The sequence below is a fragment of the Heterodontus francisci genome, chromosome 30 (assembly GCF_036365525.1).
Source record: "Heterodontus francisci isolate sHetFra1 chromosome 30, sHetFra1.hap1, whole genome shotgun sequence".
In the NCBI taxonomy this organism is placed as follows: Eukaryota; Metazoa; Chordata; class Chondrichthyes; order Heterodontiformes; family Heterodontidae; genus Heterodontus; species Heterodontus francisci.
In genome coordinates, this window is record NC_090400.1 from 23,229,210 (window position 1) to 23,252,925 (window position 23,716).

Consider the following 23,716-nt stretch of genomic DNA (forward strand, 5'->3'; position numbering starts at 1 on the left):
GTTAAGTAAGCACTCCAGTAGAAAATACATCAGGGTGGCATGGACATTGGTACTCTAACACTGTGCTTTTCAAACTGGACATTGGGGACGCCCAAGAGGATTTTCCACATGATTATGTGAAATCTGGATTTCTTGTCATTTTGCCTTAATTTTTTTGGATCATCATTCTGTACGGAGGTTGCAAAAACCTGTAGGTACCAGAAGCTGAGCAGACTATTAAAATGCAAAAACTATGTTACGACCAGGTGAGAAAGAGACCCAGGGTTCCATTTCAGCCTTCGCCTGATCTTACTGTAATAGGGTTTAATTTTAAACACACCATGTTTTTAGCTCTCCCTTGGTGTATCCTTGTTCACCGCTTTCCAATTATAAGGCAAAGAAACCAGCACAAACAGGCTTTCTTAGGTTTAAAGAAGAAAAGTTGAAATTTATTAAACTTAAACTCTAATTCGGTTAATGCCTATGGATAAACAACGCGCCCACGCTAGCATGCACAAGTGATACACACATGCAGACAGAGACAGAAAGAAAACAGAAGAAATAAAGTGGAAACATTTGAGGCAATATCTGAAGAGTTGTTGTTACGGTTCTTTGAGCTCACTGTAGAGTCCTTGATTGCAGGTAGATATTGCTTTTCGTTGGGGCCCAGTATTCTTCTTAAACCTTGTTCGCTGTAGGAGACGTTTTTCTCTTGGGGTTCTTGTGCCTTCAGTGGATTCAGAGGCTTGTGAGAGAGAGATGGCAGCAGACAGGAGAGAGATCTTCTCAGTCCAGGAACAAACAGACTTTCTACCCAAACTGTTTGTATAAATTCAAAAATCTCAAGTTGCCCAGCAGGTTAGTCATGTGACTAGCTGGTTTGACTATGCCCATTTGTGCATTCGGCCATCTTAGCAGTCAACTTGGAATGCCAGCTCCCCCAACTTCAATGTCTGGTGATCAAAAGTCCATTGTGGGTTGAATGTGTCAGGGAATGGCTGCTTTGTCCTCCTAAACACTGTCTGTTAATATGCAAATGTCTTTTCCAGCCATGGTTGATCTGTTTAACAAGTCCTTTCTTAACTCCAGTATAAGTTTAAAATCAATGTTCATGACAAAATTAATATGCCTCATTCTTGGCAGGTGGGGGCCTAGCATGACAACTATTTATCATGTAAAGAGCATTGGAGGTCATCAGTATACCAATCATGAGCAAGTTTTTGGTAGCAAGAATAGATGGATCCAATCAAGTGTGCACATGATGATTATGTGCAGAATGAGGACAAGTAAACAGAGACTTGTTAGGAAGGCGTCGCCATCATAAATAAAGCTAGGCACTATGATGATCATTATCTGCAGTACAGTTTTACCTGCAATTGCAGCATTAGTACATTCTCTGCTTTGCCATCTTTACCAACAATGCAATGAACAAACAAGGCCTCATCTGATATTTTGCTGAAAACATCCTGAGCTTGCAAACAATTCACTGATTTACTTTAAGCAGAATTTGAAGTCTCCATCTGCCAGCAAAGAAAAATCAAAGTCACTGTCACTGTTCCAGGGAATGTCCTGAAGACACCTTACTTACCAGCTGGGAAATGTAAGAAACAAATATTATCAAGCAGTTAGTGATGCCAGCTGTTGCAGACATTTTGTGTGTGTGATGGTAGATAATGACGCAGCAGCAAAGTTGAAGCTAGTCCTTGTGTCACACAATGCCACCTTTCTCAGGATCAAAGCTATGTAATGGGATATCCAGGATCAACGATGTCATCCCTACTTACTGGAAGTCCCTCTGTAAACTATTCTACCTTGCTACTTCTCTCCCTGCCTCTAAAAGCCTTCGTGAAATCTATCTCTTCAACCACACTTTAAATAATTTCTCAACTCTTCTGCTGCTACTCGATATCTATTCCTCCTGTGTAAAGTACCTTGGAATGCTTTCTGTTTGTATTGTTATTGTCCTTGCAACCCAGAGAGATGAGTCGATCAACATTACAGAATAGAGGGAATAATACCACTTGACAGAATTTGCAAGCACAGGAAAGGAAATTTTTTGTAGCAACAGATAGCTTCTTTGCTCAGTAGATCTGGACTGGAAAAAGTGTGTTGTCATGCATGTGAGGCAATGGGTTTGTCCGGTGGGATGAAGGGTGCTACAGTGCACATCAAGGCTGCTGCTCTGCTAACTGTGTGGATGCATTCAGTCATATAGAAGGAAGCTCTGGATGCCAAAGAAGGAAGGAATCTTTGGTATTGTCACTAGTGATGAAGATGGTCAGAATAGTCAAAGACAAATCCTTTCAAGTGCATTGCTTTACCTAGCTTGAAAGAATACAGGCACTACAGTGAGAAGAAACTATATCACAGAGATTGAGCAGGCATTGTACTTCATTGAGTGCTTGATGCATTTCTACTGGCATTCTCTCTGACAAAGTAAAAGCTTTTGTAGCAGTATTTTAAATTTGATTGGGAAAAGATGGTGGAGAGTTTTGAGCAACTGAATATTTTGAATCTTTCAATGCGATGCTTCAACACCAAAATCCTGGGCTGGATTTTTGTTATGGAGGTGGGAAAGTGGACCCTGGTCTGGTTTTGGGTCAGAAACCCACCTCCATTGGGAAACTGATTCAGGTTCCGAATTTCAAATTGGTAAGCCTTTAAATGGTATGGAGACTGGTTTCCTGCCCGATTAGACCCATGGAGCTGGGAATGGAAGTAGATGAGACGAAGTGTGGGACTTATGTAGACACCCCCATGGCAGCCATCACTGAGGCTGCTGGTTGTCCTGAGGGAGAGATTTGTGCTTTGTGCCAAAGTCTTCCACAGCACCAAAGGGAAGCGAGATGTCACCGGAAGGCAGAGGCCCAACACCCGGGGCAGGTCAGCCCCTTGATTCATTGATGCCAGCCTGGATCTAATGCTGGAGGACGTGAGGGAGTAGACGAGGGTCCTCTCCCCAGAGGGTAGCAGGAGGAGACAACTTTATTGTGTAGCAGGGGCACCTCTCAGTTCAGTATTATCTCCCTCTGCCTCCCTTACCTCCTGCTCCTCCCCTGATGAGCTGTCTCCTCTAGGGCCTCACTGTCCTCAAGGTCCACATCTCTCTGGAGGGGCACATTGTGGAGAGTGCAGCAGTCCTCCACAATGACAGAGACCATTGCAGGAAGGTATTGGAGGGCACTATCCAACCGGCCCAGGCACCAGAATCGCTTCTTCAGAAGCCCAATGGCCTTGCCTCTGTTGCTCTCTCTGGGGCTCCCGAACAGGTGTCAGTAGCCATCTCTTCAAGGGATTTCCTGTGTCCCCTTGGATCCATCCATGCACTTTGGGGGATGAAGTGAAGATACAAGGCAGCATGGGCTGGTGGAGGATGATGAAGTCATGGCAGCTGCCAGGAAATGAGCACACACATGAAGTAAGCTTTTGTTGTGGTCGTGGACAAGTTGAATGTTGAGGGAATGGAAGCCCTTCCTGATGATGGATCTCACTGGCTGATCACTGGGTGCTTTGATGGCAATATGGGCGCCACCGATGATGCTCTGCACCTGGGGGAATCCGGGGATAGAGGCAAAACTCAATGCTCTCTGTACCTGCGCAGGCCCATCTGTGTCAAAGTGGATGTAGACCCCACTCTCCTGAATATGGCATTTGTGACCTGCCTGATGGCGTGATGAGCTGCCGATGCGAGATCGCACCTAGATCTGCAGAAGATCCCTGGAATGACTCAGTTGTATAGAAATTCAGGGTGATGGTGACCTTGACGGATCCAGGTAATGGACTGCCATGGGGGCCTTGAGGCCTCAGGTCATTGTGGATCGAAACTCAAATATCCGAGACCATCTGCCCAGATAGGAGCAGCCTTCTCCGGCACTGGTGCTTTGTCATTTGTAGGTAGCTGACTCTTGGGCAGTAGACCCAATGTCTTGGATAGCACCTTCTTCCCTTCCAGTCCCCCGCTGTGCTCTTCTAGCCTGCCACTGCCCAAAAGTTGCATCTGCTGAAGCTCATCCTGGCTGCTCTGTCCAATTTTATAATAGCCTGTTCCCAAATGAACTCCCTCATCTGGGCTTTGTACATTCACCATATCTTTCCCTGCCAACTCCAGCTGCCCAGTGATACAAGTGGGCTCACGCCCATCTCCAGATTCCTCCCACTCACCACTGAGAAAAGCAAGTCTTCCAGCTCCAGCAATGGCTACTCTGTGGCACTTTTGGAGCACCTGAGCTTTATTCTGGACCTCTGCAGTGCGCTCATGACCCTCCACATTGTTCACGTCTTCTACACCCTACCGTGCTCCAGACATGGCGTTCTCCCTCTGCCCTTCCTTTGAAAATCACAAACTGCTCCTGAAAAGCCTTTTAATGAGTTTCACAATGAGCTCAACAGATGATTACTTGCTGGTCCCTCTCTCCCGGCGTCCCTTTAAAAATAGCTTCGTATTCCAGAGGTGGCAGGACCTGGTACCAACCTCCAAGAATGCGATCTTCAATCGTGCATGCAACTACTTGAAAATCCAGCCCCCTGTGCCTCAGTGGCAAAGTGGCATGAGAAACAGGTGTTACAGTTCCTGCTTTGCTCGTCTGCTGATAGAAGCAATGCATCCTGAACGAAAGGAATATTCTCCAGATGTACATCTATTTAGTTACATCTGTGAAAGCAACTGTCACTTAGTATTTGTGTTAACTGTAAATAAAACTCCATCTCATACTTTGGTAGTAAAACAGCACAGGAAGAATAGATTGGATCAAGAGACCATTCACATCTTGATTCCAACACTCTGTTAGAAATAAAAGCTACTGTTTGAACTTGCTTTTGATGGAACAAGAAGTCTTTTGTTCAAAGATGCCATTCTAGTATCTGATGTTCCTTGCGAGTGGAAATCTTGTTGCCCTGTTCTACTACGGATTTCTGCTTAGGAATACATAAAATCACAACAAGGCTCTCAGCTTTTCAACACCTTACCATACTTGGTCAATGATTGGACCATGAATTGATGTGTTCTGCATAGCAGATCAAGCGCACACTTCCCACTAGCTCAGTATGCTGGACTGCCAAATGAAGAAAAGACTGAAATATTATTCAATGCACTTGACAAGCACCATTTACAAATACTAATAAAAACTTTCCTCCAACATTAGCACTGTCTACCCTACCCTTGGGTGTTGGCATTGTTTTTCAGATTGGATATGAGGATAACTGGAAAACCCCAGAAAATAGCCGTGGGGATCACGATGAGCGTTCAACCCACACCCATGGTTCCAATACAGGCACCATGCTGCCTGCTCATTTAAATGACTGTAGCATGCAGCCAGCACTGTTGAGTGGCTGCACACTGAGATGAGGCACAAAATTGTGATAGGCTAGCATGAGTTGCACCAGCCTGCAGAGCTTAAAGCCAAACTGGACCTCATAAAGGGGAGGTGCACTTTGGATGGAGCAGGTGATGGAAGTTAGTTAAAAGTTAATTAGTTAGTTAAAAGTGCAAAGAATGGCAAACATGGTAGAGAGTGGGCTCCAAGATTTTGAGAGGCCTTGGTGCAGGAAGTGAGGAGTAGGAGATCTTCTATCCACTGGGAGCTAGCAGATAAACTTTGTAACAGTAGTAGGACCAAATAGCAGTGATAGTCAACGCCAGGAGTCTAGCCCCAAGGACTTGAATGCGGTGCCACAATAAGCTCAACGACCTTACATAAGTAGTCAAGCTCAGGGAATGCATCTTCTAATGCCATAACCCACCAAATGCACCATTAGCCTCAATACAGCATACCTGGAGGTGGTGGCATAGTGGTAGTGTCACTGGACTAGTAACCAGGCTAATGCTCTGGGAACATGGGTTCAAATTCCACCATAGCAAATAGTATGAATTCAATTAATGAAAAAAAAATCTGGAATTAAAAAGCTAGTCTAATGGTGACCTTGAAATCATTGTTGATTGTTGTAAAACCCCACTCTTCCCTCTAGGGAAGGAAATGTGCTATCCTCACTTGGTCTGGCCTACATATGACTCCAGATCCACAGTAATGTGGTTGGCTCTTAAATAGTCACTCAGTTCAAGGGCAATTAGGGATGAGCAATAAATGCTGGTCGAGCCAGCAATGTCCATATTCCCTGAATGAATGAATTAAAAAAAAACATAACTTACCTTCTACCAATTGCAACTAATATCCAACATTCATAGCTTCACATGATCCTTATATACTTAGCACTGTTGTGTATTTCACACACTGCAAGCTATTCAACCATGACAATCACATCACCCGAACAGATTACACCACACTTGCAGACACACTTCCCTCCCTCTTGCAAGGCACATAATCGATGCAGCAGTCATTAACTGATGGGGGACTGGCACGGTTGCATGTCCTTACCTTCATGGAGGGGATGGTGCTGGCCAAAATTGAGGCCACAGCCAACTGCTGGAATGAAACCATCAAAGATGGTATTATGCTCATGCCTCATCCATCTTCTCATATCCCACTTCCCTCATTCCACAACCTCTTCTGATTTACAAGCTGCAGAGGGTGTAAACATGCATCTCCTACTCTTCCCCTCACCACAAGCCTACCCTTGTGCCTCTCTCCTTTCAGATACCATGAATTACAACCTTGCAAAGGCGAGGAAGAGCAGGAAGACAGCGATGAAGAAAAAACACAGTCACTCACTCTCACACTTGCAGCCACCTGCTCATATACTGACACTGCGCATACTTTAGAGGACTGCTTAGAGGTGGGATCTACACGAGGCAAGACACTGGGTAGGAGTGGCCTGCAACCAGGGTAGGGGGACAAGGGCAGCACAGCTGCCAGCTCACTGGAAGGTGAGGTCACACACAAGTTCTGCTATTGTGGACTCCGATGAGGACTTCAATGGGGAGGCCTACAGAAGGCGGCTACTAGGTATGCATAATGAAATGCTTGGTGCATTGACAGGCCTGCCAGGCAAGTCTGCAATCAATGTCAAGGAGTATGTAGGAGTCCCGCACAAATTTTGCACAGTGCTTTGTGCAGAGCTAGAAGCCCTTCATTTTCAGAGTTGAAGTGGTGGCCAACTCCATGAGAATACTTTCAGACCCAACCGTGATGCAGCAATGTCTCAGTTTCCATTGCAGCACAAGCAGACATCTGAGTGTTGCAGTGGAAGCTCTGGCTGAAGCCATGCAATCTCAACCTGCTGCCATGCAAGCTCAGACTGGTCTCATGCAAGATCACCATTCTGCCATCATTGCTGCACACACCAGTGTTCAAAGGGACTTGCAGATGTCACAGCAGTCCAGCAATCTTTCCTCCAACATGTTGCCAAGATTGCTGAAGCAACACCCCAGAGGAGCGGCAGTGGCACCAGGGAACACAAATTAGCTGTCCGCTCTCAGGATGACAGCATTCTTCTTCCCACCACTGCCAGTATCTTTGCTGTTGCCTGTCAGCCAGCCAGCCTACACTGCACCACCCAAAAGGTGGAGTCTGAAGCCAGACCTTCCAGGGCTAGAGATTGTTGTGTGTTGTTGTTGTATTTGTAGCATTGCTAGGGCATACTGGAGTCTTAGGACTCTGGATAAAGTCAACTAACAACTCTTTTTGATTTACATTTACCATATATACTCTCCACAAGCCTCCTAAAGTAGCAGCCTCTGTGCTGCTATCTCTTCTTCTCCTCAAGCCTATACCATGTGACTGTTACATTATCACTCTTACAGTGGTAAGGGTCACTCTCACTGTCTTCAGTATTAACCCTTTACATTCTTATACTACATCTCCCCCCAAGTCTTTATCCAACATTTTCTCAAACATATATACATTCATAACTTATCTACTACCCTCTCTTCCCCCATGACTCTGATTTCACAGATTTAGTCTGACAGGAGGTTTGACAGCTCTTCCCGATCTGGTTGTAGTCTGTCTGGGACGATAGGTAGTCTTCTTTGTAAGTATGGATTGCTTACTTGGTTGAACTTTACTAAGGAGTGCAGCATTCTGTTTGGTTTGGGTTTGTCCATCTTCCTCTGGGCCTTCCAAAAGAACTATTGGCTGTTGCTTTTGGGGAATAGGAAAGATATTCCTCCGATTTCTTAGTATGTTCCCTTCAGTCATGTGTATCATATACGATTGCTGATAGACTTTGTGTTTATGGATTACTGTAACTTCCCTTTCCAGGTCACATTTCTATACTATTTGACCATTGTTTAATTTGGGTAAGCTTCTCACTCAAAACCTTCTATTATAATTCTGGGTTTGTTTCCTTCTTTCAGAGGTTTCCTTATATCGTACTTTCTCATTTTCTTAAGCCTTCAATTCAGGAATCAATTTCTGAGGCGACATTGGAAGCTATGTTCTTAACTTCCTGCTCATCAGTAATTAAGAGGGAGATTGGAAGATCTTCATTTTTCGTTAGTAAAAACTATATGGTTTTCACACCTCTTTCCACCTCACAACCGGACTGCGGATACCTCGGTGAGCTTGTAAGATGCTGAAAGTACAACTTCACCACAAACCAAGTAAAGCATTAATTTGTGAACTGTGGTCTGTTGTCTGATAATATTTCATCTGGAATCCCATGTGTCACAAAGATGTGTTGAAGAGTCCTGATAACGGTGATCGCAGAATGTAATCTGTGGACTTCTATCCACCCTGAAAAGTAATCAGTGGTGATTATATATGTCTTTCCACTAAACATGAATAAATTCATACCTAGCCTTCGTCAAGGTCTAGTTGGAAGTTGGGTAGTTAACAGGGGTTCGCGTGGTTATGGCCTCTGTATCACCCATGTCTGACAGTTCTGGATTATGGTCTCAATGCCTTTAGATATTCCAGGCCACCATGCTGAAGACTGCCCTCACTTTGCACTTGGTTATACCCAAATGACCTTGGTGTAGATGATCTAAGATATCGGATCTCAATGAGCTAGGAATAACAATTCTGTCATTGCTGAAAACAGAGACATTTTGTCGAAGCTTTTCGTCTTGCACTCATCAGAACAATTCGCAAGAATGCCAACGTAAGGGAAAGCAACAAATTTATACTGTATGAGAAGACCATACAGGACTTACATATTAATAGCAATGCCATGTCCATGTGCTCATTTGACATTGCTAGCCTATTCACCAATGTACCACTTAAAGAAGCCATAGATATTTGCGCTGCAGCACTATATCATGGCGATCTAGATCTGCCACCATTGCGTGAATCAGTATTCATTGAACTTATGAACTCGACAATTCGCACAGTTGAGTTCAGTTTTAATGACACCATGTATGTCCAAATCGATAGTGTTGCCATGAAATTCTCTCTAGGCCCAGCTCTTGCAAACATCTTTGTTGGGTTCCGTGAGAAACATGTCTTCAAGGGAATGACACCTAACCTCCTACCACGTGCATATTTCTGATATGTAGATGATACGTTTGCTATATTTGCATCAGCAGCTTCATGTAATAATTTCCTCACACGTCTTAACGGGCTCCATCCTGCGCTCAAATTCACCTTTGAAATGGAGCAGTCAAATGAGCACCCTTTCCTTGACAGACTAGTTGAGAAATCTGCTAAGGCGTTCTCTACCATGGTCTACCGCAAGCCCACCATGCACTATAAGATTGGCCTGATCGTCAACCTCGTAAATAGGGCCCAAGCCATTTGCTCACCATGCAAGCTTGATGCTAAAATAGGGCGAATCAAAGGCATCCTGTGTGACAGTGGCTACCCTGATCCGATCATTTCTTGCTGTATATCACGTAAACTTATGAATGGGCCTAAAGCCTTCATTTTAGGCCCTGAAAAGTGCCCAGTCTTCCTCAGATTACCCTGGAAGGATAATGTATCCCAAAAATTTGAGCAACACGTGAAGCTAGCTGTTTCACACTGTTACTATGCAGTAGCGACACGTATAGTGTTCACCACTAACAGAATGCTGCCGTCAAGCCAAAGAGATGTTCTGCCTATCACACAAATGAGTAATGTGATATATGAATTTCAATGCCAGTGTGATGCTAGGCATATAGGCTGTATGTCCCAAAGACTGGCGGATTGTATAAAACAACATGTCCCTTCCACTGTTTGCAACAGGCAAGGTATTGGCCGTACCCAACCAGCCCGTGCTTGCAAAACTCAAAACACACTGTCCAACATTAGATGTGATTCCACGATTGGACAACATTTGCTAAATAATCCTCAGTGTGCTAAGAATTGTGCTGAGAACCAATTTAAGATTGTCAGTTGGGCTCGCAGTGTGGCGCATTAGCACGTATTGGAAGTTACATATATTAATACACAGGGCCCTGTTCTTTGCAGACAGAAAGAACATGTATACACATTGCATCTGTTCATTCCTCAGAGCAATGCCTTGACCAATCAGAGTTAAGCTGTCTGGTTTAAATTTCAAACAAAGCTTGGCAGTTAACTGTCAGTCACCATAAACTGGTGCATTCTCCATGGCAACGCCTCTCAATCAGAGTCCACTTGCCAATCAATCAGCACCCTCTTCTCATACAGTATAAATCTGTTGCTTTTCCCTTATATTGGTATTCTTGCAATTTGTCCTGATGAGTGCAACACGAAAAGCTTCGACAAAATGTCTCTGTTTTCAGCAATACTCAAGTTCTGTACTACTAAATGACTAATTCTGTCATTTTAATCTAATAAGTCATCGATTATGGTAAAATATTTCTTATACTCATGGATCATCTTCATTCTTCTCCCTCCTGGACATTCTTGTGTACAATACTGTCTAATGAAAATGCATTCTTCATTGCTTTTTGGGCTTCTGTGTGGGTTTGCTGGTCAATTTTGTGCTGTATGTTATGAATATGATTCTATGTCACATGTGAAATTCACATTTTCCTGTGTGGGATGGACTACCATCGCTCTTGATAGTGCATCGGCTGACAATTGCAACTTCCCTTGGATGTATACTGTCTCATACAATAACCTCATCAATCTTAGATGAAAATTTTGTATACGTGGAGGCACTTATGCAATTTCCTTTTTGTCTAACAAGGATATCAAAGGTTTATGGTCTGTCTCGATAACGACAATGATGTAGTCTGAAAATTTTCCACCTGCCCATGTGATGGCTAGAACTTCTTTTTCTATAACTGCATAGTATATCCCTGTTTCTGACAAAGCTCTTGATGCATAGAATATTGGTCTACGGGAACTATTAGGTTGCTCCTGAAAAAGAACTGCACCCAACCCAGTTGAGGAGGAGTCTGCCGCTAACATTATAGGTATTGTTGGGTTGTAGTGTGCAAAGATGTCTGGAGAAATAAGCATCTCTTTAATTTTCTGGAATGCTTGTTCTTGATAGGAATTTCAACACCACGCTTCCTGTTTTCTGAGGAGTTGTCTCAGTGTATCAGTTATCTCTGCTAAGTGAGGTAGAAACTTTACTTATTGATTTACCTTTCCCAGGAATCTCTGGAGTTGTTGAACGGTAGTAGGTGGAGGAAATTCTGTAATGGCCCTTGACTTCTGTGGATCTGCCATTATACCTTCACTGCTCATTATGTGTCCCAAGAAACAAATCGAAGGTTTGGAAAATTCGTACTTCTTGTTTCGGGTTAGTCCTGCTTTTTGGAGTCTCTGTAGAACCTGTTCAACTCTTTGGTCATGTTCCTCGACTGACTGTCCCTGTATCAGAATGCCATCCCGTGACAAATAACTCCTTTGAGCCCTTCTAAGGTATAGACTGTTGAAAGATCTCTTGTGCAGAAGTTATTCCAAACGGTAACCTATTGTAACAAAATCGCCCAAAAGGTGTTATAAATGTGGTCAATAATCTTGAGGTCTCATCTCGGGGGACCTGACAAAACCCACTATTGGCATCGAGTTTCATAAACATGGTTCTCTGAAAAAGTTTCGCGAAACTGTCATCAACTGTGGACATTGGGTGAATCTCACGTGCTACTGCATTGTTGAGTTACATTAAATCCACACAATTACCCAGAGTTCCATTTTGCTTTGGGACAGGATCCATGGCCGATCACCACTCCATTGGTTGCGTTATCAGAGATTTAACGCCCATTCTTGCGATCTCTTCCAATTGTTCTGGAATTTGATCAACAATGGATAAGGTATCCTTCTTGGTGTGAAGATATACATTGGCCTGGCCCTTTCCTTCAGTATGATACTGTAGTCCATCTTTAGTCTTCCGACCCTGTAAAAACCTTCAGGTATTCTGCTAGAAAGCGATTGTTTACCTTTGTTTTCTTGACTTTGTCTATCCTCTTCATCAATTGCATCTATAAACATGCATTCCTACATAGTAAGGAAAATTCTTGATTACGCAAGACACTCCCAGTTGTCTCCCTCTATGCTGAAGAGTTGCTTGGAGTTTGCCTTTTACTGTCAGTTGTGTCCCACCTGGGCCATGCAACTGTATATCCTTCAGTTGTAGGCAATATCTCATCACTCATGACTCTTGGTCAGACAGTACTGTGACACTAGCCCCTGTGTCATGAGGTGTCCATTCATGTAGACGTCTGCCATTCAGAAATCTTGATCTGGGTTATTAATTTCTCCCAGGAAATCTCCTGGTTCTTTCTCATTTGGATAGTGATATACCTGATTCACTGCTCTTTATGTGCAGGTCTCCTGCTTTGTATTCTTAAGCGAATAAATTTTTGCTCTGGCACATTTTTTCATAATGTCCAGTTTTTTTTTTACAATTAAAACATTTGGCTTTACTTGCTGGACACTGCTTCCATCTGTGGGTCTTCCTGGCTCCACAAAGTTTGCATGGTTTCCCTGTGTCATGCACCTTCTCACCTGTATGTATGTGTTTTCTTTTCCACCAAGAATTTCTCTGACTTTGGCCTCACAAACTGTACTGGGATTGGGCTTCTTCTCATCCGCGGCTTGTCTTCAGCTCGTAGAATGGTCCTATTCTGTTTGCGAACTTCAGCCTGTCTTACAATCTGAAAGGCCTTTACCAGTGGAAGGTCTTCCTTGGATTGCAAAAGGACTGATAAGAATTCATCAGCTATGCCAATAACTATCCGATCTCGAATTAGTTCTGCCTTTAATTTGCCTTATTCGCATCCTTCTGCCAATCTATACAGATCATTGATATAGGAATCTACGGATTAACCAATCTTTTGTGTCTGCTTATTAAATATGGCTCTTTCCAAGATTTTATTGCTGCGAAAATTGAAATAATTATCAAAGGCTTGAAGTACCTATTCAAATTTATCAGAAGCCTCATTGATCCCTTGTCGACAATTACGTCATCCGTAATCACACCTACTGAATATAAAAGGGTGTTCACTTGTTCCACTTTTATTTAGTATGGAGTTGAGAAGCAATTCTAAACTCTAGAAACCTTTTCCATCGTAAGGGCCAATTTTGTACCTGATTGTGTCCTTCTTGATCATGGAAGCTTTCAAGCATTCCAAATTTTGAAGGCATACTGCTTTCTTTAATAGACTTTTTAGGGTGTTCCCCTTTCTTTAAGAAATTCTGTTTGTTTTTCTTTTCCAGAGATGACTTGCTTTAATAGAGGTGTCCCCGCTGTTTTCATGAGTCCCCTGCTGTTTTAATAGGCTTTTTTAGGGTGCTCCTCTTTCTTTGAGAAATTCAGTTTGCTTTTTCAGGCTTTGTTGCTTTAATTGAGGTGTCCCTGCTGTTTTTGGGGGTTTCCCATGCTTTTCGGGGGTTTCCCACTCTTTGCCCTCGTGTTCGGCCCAAGTGAAGGATTCGGTATTTCCCCATTTTTTTTCACTTTCAGAGCACAATGCCATTAGAGAATTACTTCAAGCTTTTCAAAGGGCTTTTAACCTGATCCAAGACAGTCGGTATTGTGACTCATCCGATCGCTGGATTCTACTTGCGGACCACCATGCTTCTGTGGTGCAGCCTGCATTTCTGTGCTCTGACTCACCGCAGTTCCAGAGCTCTTCACAGCCTCTTCAGAAGGTAAGTAGTTTTCGTACTGTACGGGGCCAGTATTTATCTTTAAATTTCTCTGTTGTTTACCACTGTTTACTATTGTTTTACCATTGTCACCATGTTGTGTATTGTTGTTGTATTTGCTAGGGCGTTCTGGAGAAAGTCTTAGGCTCTGGATAAAGTCAACTAACAACTCATTATTATTTACCTTTACTATATACACTCTCCACAAGCATCCTAAGCTGTCAGCCTCTGTGCTGCGAACTCTTCCTCTCCTCAAGCTCATACCATGTGATGTTACATCATCAATCTTATAGTGGGAGGGGTCGCTCTCACTCTCTTCAGTATTAATCTTTTACATCCTTATACTACAAAGATGCTTGAGGTCGTCCTGCAAGGCCATCTGTAGTCTCCCCTACTGCAAGTCAGCAGCCTTCCACGAGCCATTCTGCAGCCACTGGGGTAACACTGCATAGGAGCACTAGGACAGGGAGAGGCACAGCGAAAACAGGAACTAAGGAAGTGTACAAGGGTGATTTGCTGATGTTCGTATGCAATATGGCGTGGTTTGAATTATAAAGTTGGTTTAGAATGTTTAATGAGTGGTAACTTTTATTTTTGCATTGTGGCCAAGCAGACACTGTTATAGTCAGCAACACAGAGAAGATAAGGTGTGTGACTGTTGAGGAATGGGTTTCTGGTACCACAGTCAGATAAGTTGATCATGGACAGCCTAACCAGAAAGAGGCTGCGTTGGTTGCCTCCTTCCTTCCTCGTCATCCTCCTCTTCCTCAGTTCGTGACTGTGCCCTCATATTGGCAAGGTGGTGCAGCATGCAGCAGACTGCGACGGATCATGACAAGTGCTTTGGAGAGAACTGCAGAGCTCCTCCAAAGCAGTCTAGGTAACAGAAGCATTCCTAATGGTCTGCTCTATCACATTTAATGCGGCAGTATGGCTTTCGTTATATGCATGCTGGTTACGTGTGCGTGGGTTGTGCAGCGGAGTCAGGAGGCATATCTTCAAAGGATATTGCCCAGTAGCGACCCTCTGGTTTGTCATGGTGGCTGAAATGCAATGCTTGGTGGACAACTACAGAATTAAGGCATCATGACTGTTGCCATTGTGCCAGGCATTGACCTGCATGAGTCGCTGTGTATGGTCACACATGAGCTGGATATTGAAGGAGTGGAATCTATTTCGTTGTGGTACATCTTAGAGCTGACACACGTACAGGCAGTTAATGGCACCCTGCACCAAGGGGAAGCCTGCAATCCTCACAAAGTCATATGCTCACTCCGTCTCCTCTGTGGCAAGAGAGAATGAAATATATTCAGCTCTCTTGGAATTTAGAGCTCAGTGACTTCTCTTTTGCAACAGTGGATGACAAACTGGGATATGCTAGAACCACCACCTACTCCAACCTTGAAGTCGCCAGGTGCATAAAGTTTCATGGCCACAGTCACCTTCACAGCCATCGGCAATGTTGTCCTCATCCTGCTCTGAAACTGCAACAGGTGGCAGATTTTAGTGAGGACCACCTTAATGAAGCAGAGACGGCTGACACACTGTTCCTCGCAGAGGTTCAGATAAGAGAAATGCTCCCAAAACATTTGAGTCGGATATGGACTCCTGCCGAGAGCCCTTCTCCTCCTCTTCACTCTCCGTCTTTCAGCAACTTGTTCTGCTCTGTGTAACCTCTGCTCATTCTACCTGCCATCCTGTAGTCCAAGCAGGATACATACTACTGCACCGATGTCTGCAAGTGGCTTATGCAGAATTCTTGACATCAGGCCAAAGTCTTTCAACATGTGCCACACCACTCCCTGTAGACTTCAGCAACTTTAAGGAACAGTACAAACCGCCAAACAATTCTACAACTCTGCAAGAGTCAGTCGAATCAATCAGCAACTAATCTTTAAATAGTGTTGATGGCGGGGTGCTGCTGCTGAACCCATGTTCAGCTGTGCATGTGTAAGAGATGGCATTAGCTGCAGCGTTAATGGCAGGCTAATGTCAAATCAGTGTTAGAGGCTGATTGGCGTCACAAGTGGACTGCTCTGGATACTTCCGGTCTCTGTGCACATTAATATTCTCACCAAAGTGGCGTCTAACATGGCTAACACCAGAGGTGTGCATACACTGTAGATGCCATTGTGGAGGCAAAATGGCACTCAGTGCTAAAAAAGTAGATACTGCATAGCCAAATTTTGCGGTGATGATTGCTGGAAGTGTATCTATGCTTGCAAGTGGTGCACAAAAGGAAAGTTTGAAGACCTCTTCACCAGCATCTCCCATAACTTCTCCATGAGGGAGAAATTGGCAAATTCCTGAAAACAGGCGTGGGGATCACAGTACGTGATTAACACCCACCTGTTCATTGCATAGCAAGCAGTATGTTAAATTGGTACTGCCTACTCACTTACGATTTCTGTATGCAGCCTGCACTATCCACAGTATTCATTGCCTGCATGCATCAGCAGGGGCCCTGATATCATGAGCGGTTAGTGCTACTTAAAGGCAGCCTGCACCTCTTAAAGGAGAGTTGCATTGTAGTGCAAGAAGTGGTGAGTTTTTTCAAAATAGGAAGCCTTGGTGGATGGGTGGAAAGGAGAGAAATTCTGTATCCACTGCAGAGGCAGGAGGCTCTCCAGGCGTATGTTCAGGACAAAGTGGGCAAAGTACTGGAACAAGGTCAATACCAGGAGTGTTACGACAAAAACTTCAATACAGTGCACTAAGAAGTTTATCAATCTGACATGAGCTGCCAAGGTGACTGGATTCATCTTCAAATGGCACATCTTACCCACTGCACCACTAGCCTCATCTACTGCTCAATGCTCTTCTCACCCATGTACCAACAATCTCTATCAATCAGTACTAAATCCTCAAATTCATATGCTTTATCTCACCCTCACACATATAGCACTATTGCAGCCTCAATTCACAGCTTGCATGCATTTTTAAAAAAATTTGTTGAAGGGATGTGGGCATTGCTATACAACTGGGTGGCTTGCTCGGCCTTTTCATGGGACAGTTAAAAGTCAACTACATTTCTGCGGGTCTGGAGTCACATATAGGTCTGACAGGGTAAGGACAGTAGATATTCTTCCCTAAAGGGCATTAAGGAATCAGATGGGTTTTTATGACAATCCAAAAGTTTCATTGTCACCATTACTGTTACTAGTTTTTTTTAAAGAATCTGGATTTATTTAATTAATCAAATTGAAATTCCCCAGCTGCTGTGGTGGGATTTGAACTTTCCTCCCCAGATCATCCATCTAGGCCTCTGAATTACTAATCCATTAACATAACCAATATACTACCAAACCACACCAACAACAAGTCAATGAGGGAGGTCAGGGTGTAGTGGTATTGTTACAGGACTAGAAACCCAAAAACCTAGAAACCCAGGGTATTGCTCTGGGGACATGGGTTCAAATCCCACCACAGCAGAAAGTGGAATTTAAATTCAATTAATAATTCTGAATTGATAGCCATGAAACCATTGTTGATTGTTGTAAAAATCCATCTGGTTCACTAATATCCTTTAGTGAAGGAAATCTGCTGTCCTTACCTGGTCTGGCCTACATGTGACTCCAAACCCAGAGCAATGTGGTTGACTCTTACATGCCTTCTGAAATGGCCTAGCAAGCCACTCAGTTGTATATAACTACTACAAAGTCAATAAAAAGGAATGAAACTGAACGGACCACCTGGCATCTACCTAGGCACAGGAGACAACAATGGCAAACCCAGCCCTGTCGACCCTGCAAAGTCCCCCTGACTAACATCTGGGGGCTTGTGCCAAAGTTGCGAGAGCTGTCCCACAGACTAGTCAATCAACAGCCTGACATAGTCATACCTTACAGACGATGTCCCAGACACCACCATCACCATCCCTGGGTATGTCCTGTCCCACCAGCAGGACAGACCCAGCACAGTGATATACAGTGGGGAGGGAGTTGCCCTGGGAGTCCTCAGGATCTCATGTAGTCTCATGGCATCAGGTCAAACATGGGCAAGGAAACCTCCTGCTGATTACCATGTACTGCCCTCCCTTAATTGATGAGTCAGAACTCCTCCATGTTAAATACCACTTGAAGGAAGCACTGAGGGTGGCAAGGGTGCAGAATATACTCTGGGTGGGGGACTTCAATGTCCATCACCAAAAGTGGCTGGGTAGCACTGAGCTGGCCAAGTCCTAACGGACATATCTGCTAGACTGGGTCTGCGGCAGGTGGTGGGGGAAAAACATACTTGACACCTTCCTTACCAATCTACCTGCCGCAGATGCATCTGTCCATGACAATATTGGTAGGAGTGACCACCGCACAGTCCTTGTGGATGCCAGACTTCAGCCAATTCGATTCATCCCACATGATATCAAGAAACCACTGAAGATATTGCAAAGGCTATGGGCCCTGACAACATTTCGGCAATAGTACTGAAGACCTGTGCTCCAGAACTTGCCGCGCCTCTAGCCAAGCTGTTCCAGTGCAGCTACAACACTGGCATCTACCCGGAAATGTGGAAAATTGCCCAGGTATGTCCCATACACAAAAAGCAGGACAAGTCCAACCTGGTAAATTACTGCCCCATCAGTCTACTCTCAATCATCAGTAAAGTGATGGAAGGTGTCATCAACGGTGCCATCAAGCAGCACTCACTTAGCAGTGACGCTCAGTTTGGGTTCCGCCAGGGCCACTCAGCTCCTGACCTCATCACAGCCTTGGTTCAAACATGGACAAAAGAGCGGAACTCAAGAGGTGAGGTGAGAGTGACTGCCCTTGACATCAAGGCAGCATTTGACCGAGTATGGCATCCAGGAGCCCGAGCAAAACTGGAGTCAATAGGAATCGGGGGAAAACGCTTCGCTGGTTGGAGTCATACCTAGCACAAAGGAAGATGGTTGTGGTTGTTGGAGGCCAATCATCTCAGCTCCAGGGCATCACTGCAGGGCAGTGTCCTAGGCCCAACATCTTCAGCTGCTTCATCAATGACATTCCTTCAATCATAAGGTCAGAAGTGGGGATGTTCGCTGATGATTGCACAATGTTCAGCACCATTCGCGACCCCTCAGATACTGAAGCAGTCCATGTAGAAATGCAGCAAGACCTGGGCAATATCCAAGCTTGGGCTGATAAGTGGCTAGTAACATACGCGCCACACAAGTGCCAGGCAATGACCATCTCCAACAAGAAAGAGTCTAACCATCTCCCCTTGACATTCAATGGCATTACCATCGCTGAATCCTCCACTATCAACATCCTAGGGGCTACCACTGATCAGAAACTGAACTGGAGTAGCCATATCAATACCGTGGCTATAAGAGCAGGTCAGAGGCTAGGGATCCTGCCGTGAGTAACTCACCTCCTGACTCCCCAAAGCCTGTCCACCATCTACAAAGCACAAGTCAGGAGTGTGATGGAATACTCTCCACTTGCCTGGATGGGTGCAGCTCCAACAACACTCAAGAAGCTCGACACCATCCAGGACAAAGCAGCCCGCTTGATTGGCACCCCATCTACAAACATTCACTCCCTGCACCACCAACGCACAGTGGCAGCAAAGTGTACCATCTACAAGATGCACTGCAGCAACGCACCAAGGCTCCTTCGACAGCACCTTCCAAACCCACAACCTCTACCAACTAGAAGGACAAGGGCAGCAAATGCATGGGAACACCACCATCTGCAAGTTCCCCTCCAAGTCACACACCATCCTTACTTGGAACTATATCACTGTTCCTTCACTGTCGCTGGGTCAAAATCGTGGATCTCCCTTCCTAACAGCACTGTGGGTGTACCTTCCCCACATGGACTGCAGCGGTTCAAGAAGGCAGCTCACCACCACCTTCTCAAGGGCAATTAGGGATGGGCAATAAAATGCTGGCCTAGCCAGCGACACCCACATCCCATGAATGAATAAAAAAAATTACAGCCACATCACCAAACATATTGCACGACAGTTGCTGACACACTTCCTTCCATTTTGCAGGAGGTGGTGGTGCCTGACAGCAGACTGCACCAATGAACTGGAAGAGGATAAGTGTGCCTGCATTGCATGCCCTAGGATTAGGCCATTCGGTTCAGAGGATATTATCAGCTTTTAGTCCCATTTATCTTTCCTATACTTTTTCTTTAAGTTCCTCACTCTCATTAGACCCTTGGTTCCCCAGTATTTCCAGTATGTTTCTGTGTCTTCCATTCTGATGAAAAATACAAAATACTTGTTTAATGTCTCTGCCATTTCCTTATTCCCCATTATAACTTCTCATGTCTCTGCCTCTAAGGTACCCATGCTTATTTTCAATAATCTCTTCCTTTTTATGTACATACAGAAGCCTTTAAAAGCTATCTCTTGCTAGTTTACTTTCCTCTTCTCATTTCCCTCTATCAATTTCTTGGTCCTCCTTTCTTGAATTCTAAAATCCTTCCAATCCTCAGGCCTACTCTTTTTGGCGAAATTATAAGCCCTTTGTTACGGCTAATGTTCAACTCCCTACCTGACCACAGCAAGTGTATTTGTATTAAGAGTTTAGTTCCTTTGTGTTTTATTTTTCAAATAAACAGACAGCAACAGGTTTTCTTGTAGGGTTTTTAAAAAACATAAAGTCAATTCTTTACTGATCACGGATCCTTATCCCAAAATTGTCACAACCTCATTAACTCACGCATTCGCTTACACACACACACACAAACACACAAGAAACAGAGAGAGGAGGGAAAGAGATAGGTGCATTTTTTGTGGGAGAGAAGGGTTATGATAAACCTGTTGAATTCTCTTGAGACTCAAAGTCCAGATAGTTGCAGGCCTGCGGTGATTGTAGATTTCTCTCTTGATTGAAGGTTCTGTTGAAGTTGGTGGGCCACTCCTAGCTTTCTCTATGCTGTATGGTGTAGATGTCAGATTTTTTACTGGCACAGCATGAGCTTTCTGGAAAGCCAGCAATTACAAGTATCTCCAGCTTCTGGGTCAGTCTCTCTCTCTCTTTCTGGCTGTCTTTTTTTAAAGGTAAAACTGTCACTTCCTCCCTCCTGTTAAGAGACATTCTGGTTTCTTACCCATGGTGATCACACAATGGCCCAGGACATGGCTACTTCACACCTCCTTTGTTTTAGAACAAGACATTCAATTTTGGAATTCTATGATTGGTGTGAGATGGTTTTCATTATCACATTTTAGCTTTGAAGATTTATCCTTTGTCTTTGACAAACTATTTGAATATACAAATAATTAATCCCCTTTGCTTCAGTGGCCATTTTAGACCATTGTTCACTTTTTAAAAATAAAGGTTCATTTTTTAAAGACAACCTCTGATGTGCTTAATACCTTCTTTTAATCTAACACTATCTTTAACTTCTCTTGTTAGACATGGTTGGACCACTTTTACTATGGAGGTTTCTATTCTTTAAAGGAATGCATATTCTTTGCAAATTTTGAATTAATTCTTTAAATGTTTGCTATTGCTTATCCACTGTTGAATCTTTTAGTCTAGTTTCCCAATTTACCTTAGCCAACTCACCCCTCATATCTACGTGGTTTGCTTTGTTCAGATTAAAGACCCTGGTTTCAGACTGAACTAAATCACTCTTAAACTCAATTTATTATGATTGCATTTCCCCAGGTGTTCCTTTACCATAAAGGTTATTAATTAACCCTTCCTCATTGCACAATACTAGATGTAATATTTAGTCTGTTCCTGAGTTGTTTCATCAACCTACTGATCTAGAAAACTATCTTGAACATATTTCATGAACTCATCCTCCACACTATTGGTGCAAAATTGTTTTGTCCAGATGCTCTTTAAAACCTACCTCTTTGACCAAACTTTTGGCCATCTGCCCTAATATTTCCTGATATGGCTCAGTGTCAAATTTTGTTTGATAATGTCCCTGTGAAATGCTTTGGGAGGTTTTACTATGTTGAAAGGTGCTATATAAACACAAGTTGTTGACGTTTTGCAAAGAATAGAATAAGAATTATCTTCATATTTAGTAGCTTTTAAGTCTAGTGAACAAACCTACAAAAGTTAGAGCACTTCTTAAAATGGTTGAGATCTAATGCAATTCTTGACATTCGGATCTGCACAGCTTTCCAAAGTCTCAGATCACTTCCTTGGAATGCATTTGCTCTGGTCAGTCACCACATCTTTACAAGATAACATTGCAAAATATGCAGAAATGAACAAGCTGGAATCTACAATAACCAATTCATGGAGGCAGCATACATCTGCCACTTTAAATATATCTCATGGAGAGAAGCCCCATTTGTTCACTCTAGTGAAGATAAAAGATGCCATGGCACTATTTCAAAGAACAGGGGAGTTATCCCTGGTGTTCTGACCAATATTTATTCCTCAGTCAACATCACTAAAAAAACCAGATAATCTGATCACCAAACCTTTGCTGTTTAGGGGAGCTTGATGTGCTCAAATTGACTGCCACATATCCTACATTGCAATAGTGACTACCTCCAAAAGTACTTAATTGGCTGTAACATGCTTTGGGATGTCCTGAGGCTCTGAAAGGTGCTGTGTAAGTGTAAGTCTTTTTTAAAATCTCATGATGAATATTGGTATTCTTCCCAGTGATTATCAAATTCCTTACATCTAGTGGATAGAAGTAGAAATGATTCTACAGTTGTGACATAACAACCTAAATACAGCAGTTTTCCTGTGAGAAACTGAAAGTCAAAAGGAATCAAAACACTTAATTTCACTATCTGAAAACACCTGTAATCGTGATAACTTGTTTATTGTTAGTGCCCATAAAGAGTATTAGTACTACAAAGAAATAATTAACGAGTACGACAGAATCACAGCAACAAATATAAACAAAACTATCTGAATAAATTAGAACACAATCAAGAAATCTCCCAGCCCTAAGCATGTCAGGTTCTAATGAGCAGTACACACATACTCCATCAGTGCATCTCCTTCCTAACAACCAGTATATACACAGACAGACACCTATACCACCACCATCACTGTAATATATTCCTATCAATCACCACATAAATTTGATCACAATATCCATCACCCAATAACCAGCACATGAATACAATCATTGTCACCTCTACCTAGCGACCAGCATACATACTGTCACCTCTTTGTAGTAATCAAAACACACACACACATCATCATTATCATTCAAACTTGTTCCTAGTAACCAGGATACATACTCCATCACTGCATAATTTTACTAACAACTAGGAAAACCAATACAGGATGGTCTGGGAACTTTGCCTAGGCTGGCCTGCATAACCTATGATTAGAGGAGGTTGAATATCTATAAAACAGTAGTGACTCTGTTAGTTTCTCCTCCCTCTTATGTAGAGTGGTCAAAACAAAATCCATCTCACAACTCAAGCTAGAAAAGCAGCATGCTCACCCAACAAGAATCAATGAGTTTCAATTCTAATCAAATTGCAATACAAACTCTAGGACCTCTATTTCATTATAATACATTGGACTACTCCACCTTTCAATATGATTTGTTGTTCCAGACTAGACAGGAGATTGGGAATTGATCATTTAAAGAATGATTCAGCAATCCCATCTCAAATGGCACATGGGTCATTACACTCCTATGAAACATCACACTACTAAAGTGCCCAGCTGACCTCATGGATTCATCAAGGTAAGCTCATAGATAGCATGAGAAAATATTCCTCTCACATTTATTGCAGGTGCATATAACACAATGATTGGCAGGGGAAGAGATATCCAGACCGGAGAATATGAAAAACATGTTCTCTGGCCTGAGGCACAAAGATGAGGCAGAAGCAATGACATCTTTTCACATAAAAATGAATCAAGTCTTGAGGCAGAGGACCTCCTGAGGTCCCCAGCATCACAG

At 43.3% G+C, this 23,716-nt stretch overlaps 1 protein-coding gene across 12 annotated transcripts in view; it reads right to left on the reverse strand.

The window, feature by feature from the left end:
• The window catches only part of LOC137346623 (elastin-like), a 508,685-nt gene that overhangs the window by 183,209 nt on the left and 301,760 nt on the right, over positions 1–23,716 (reverse strand). The gene's annotated exons all lie outside the window — the stretch shown is intronic.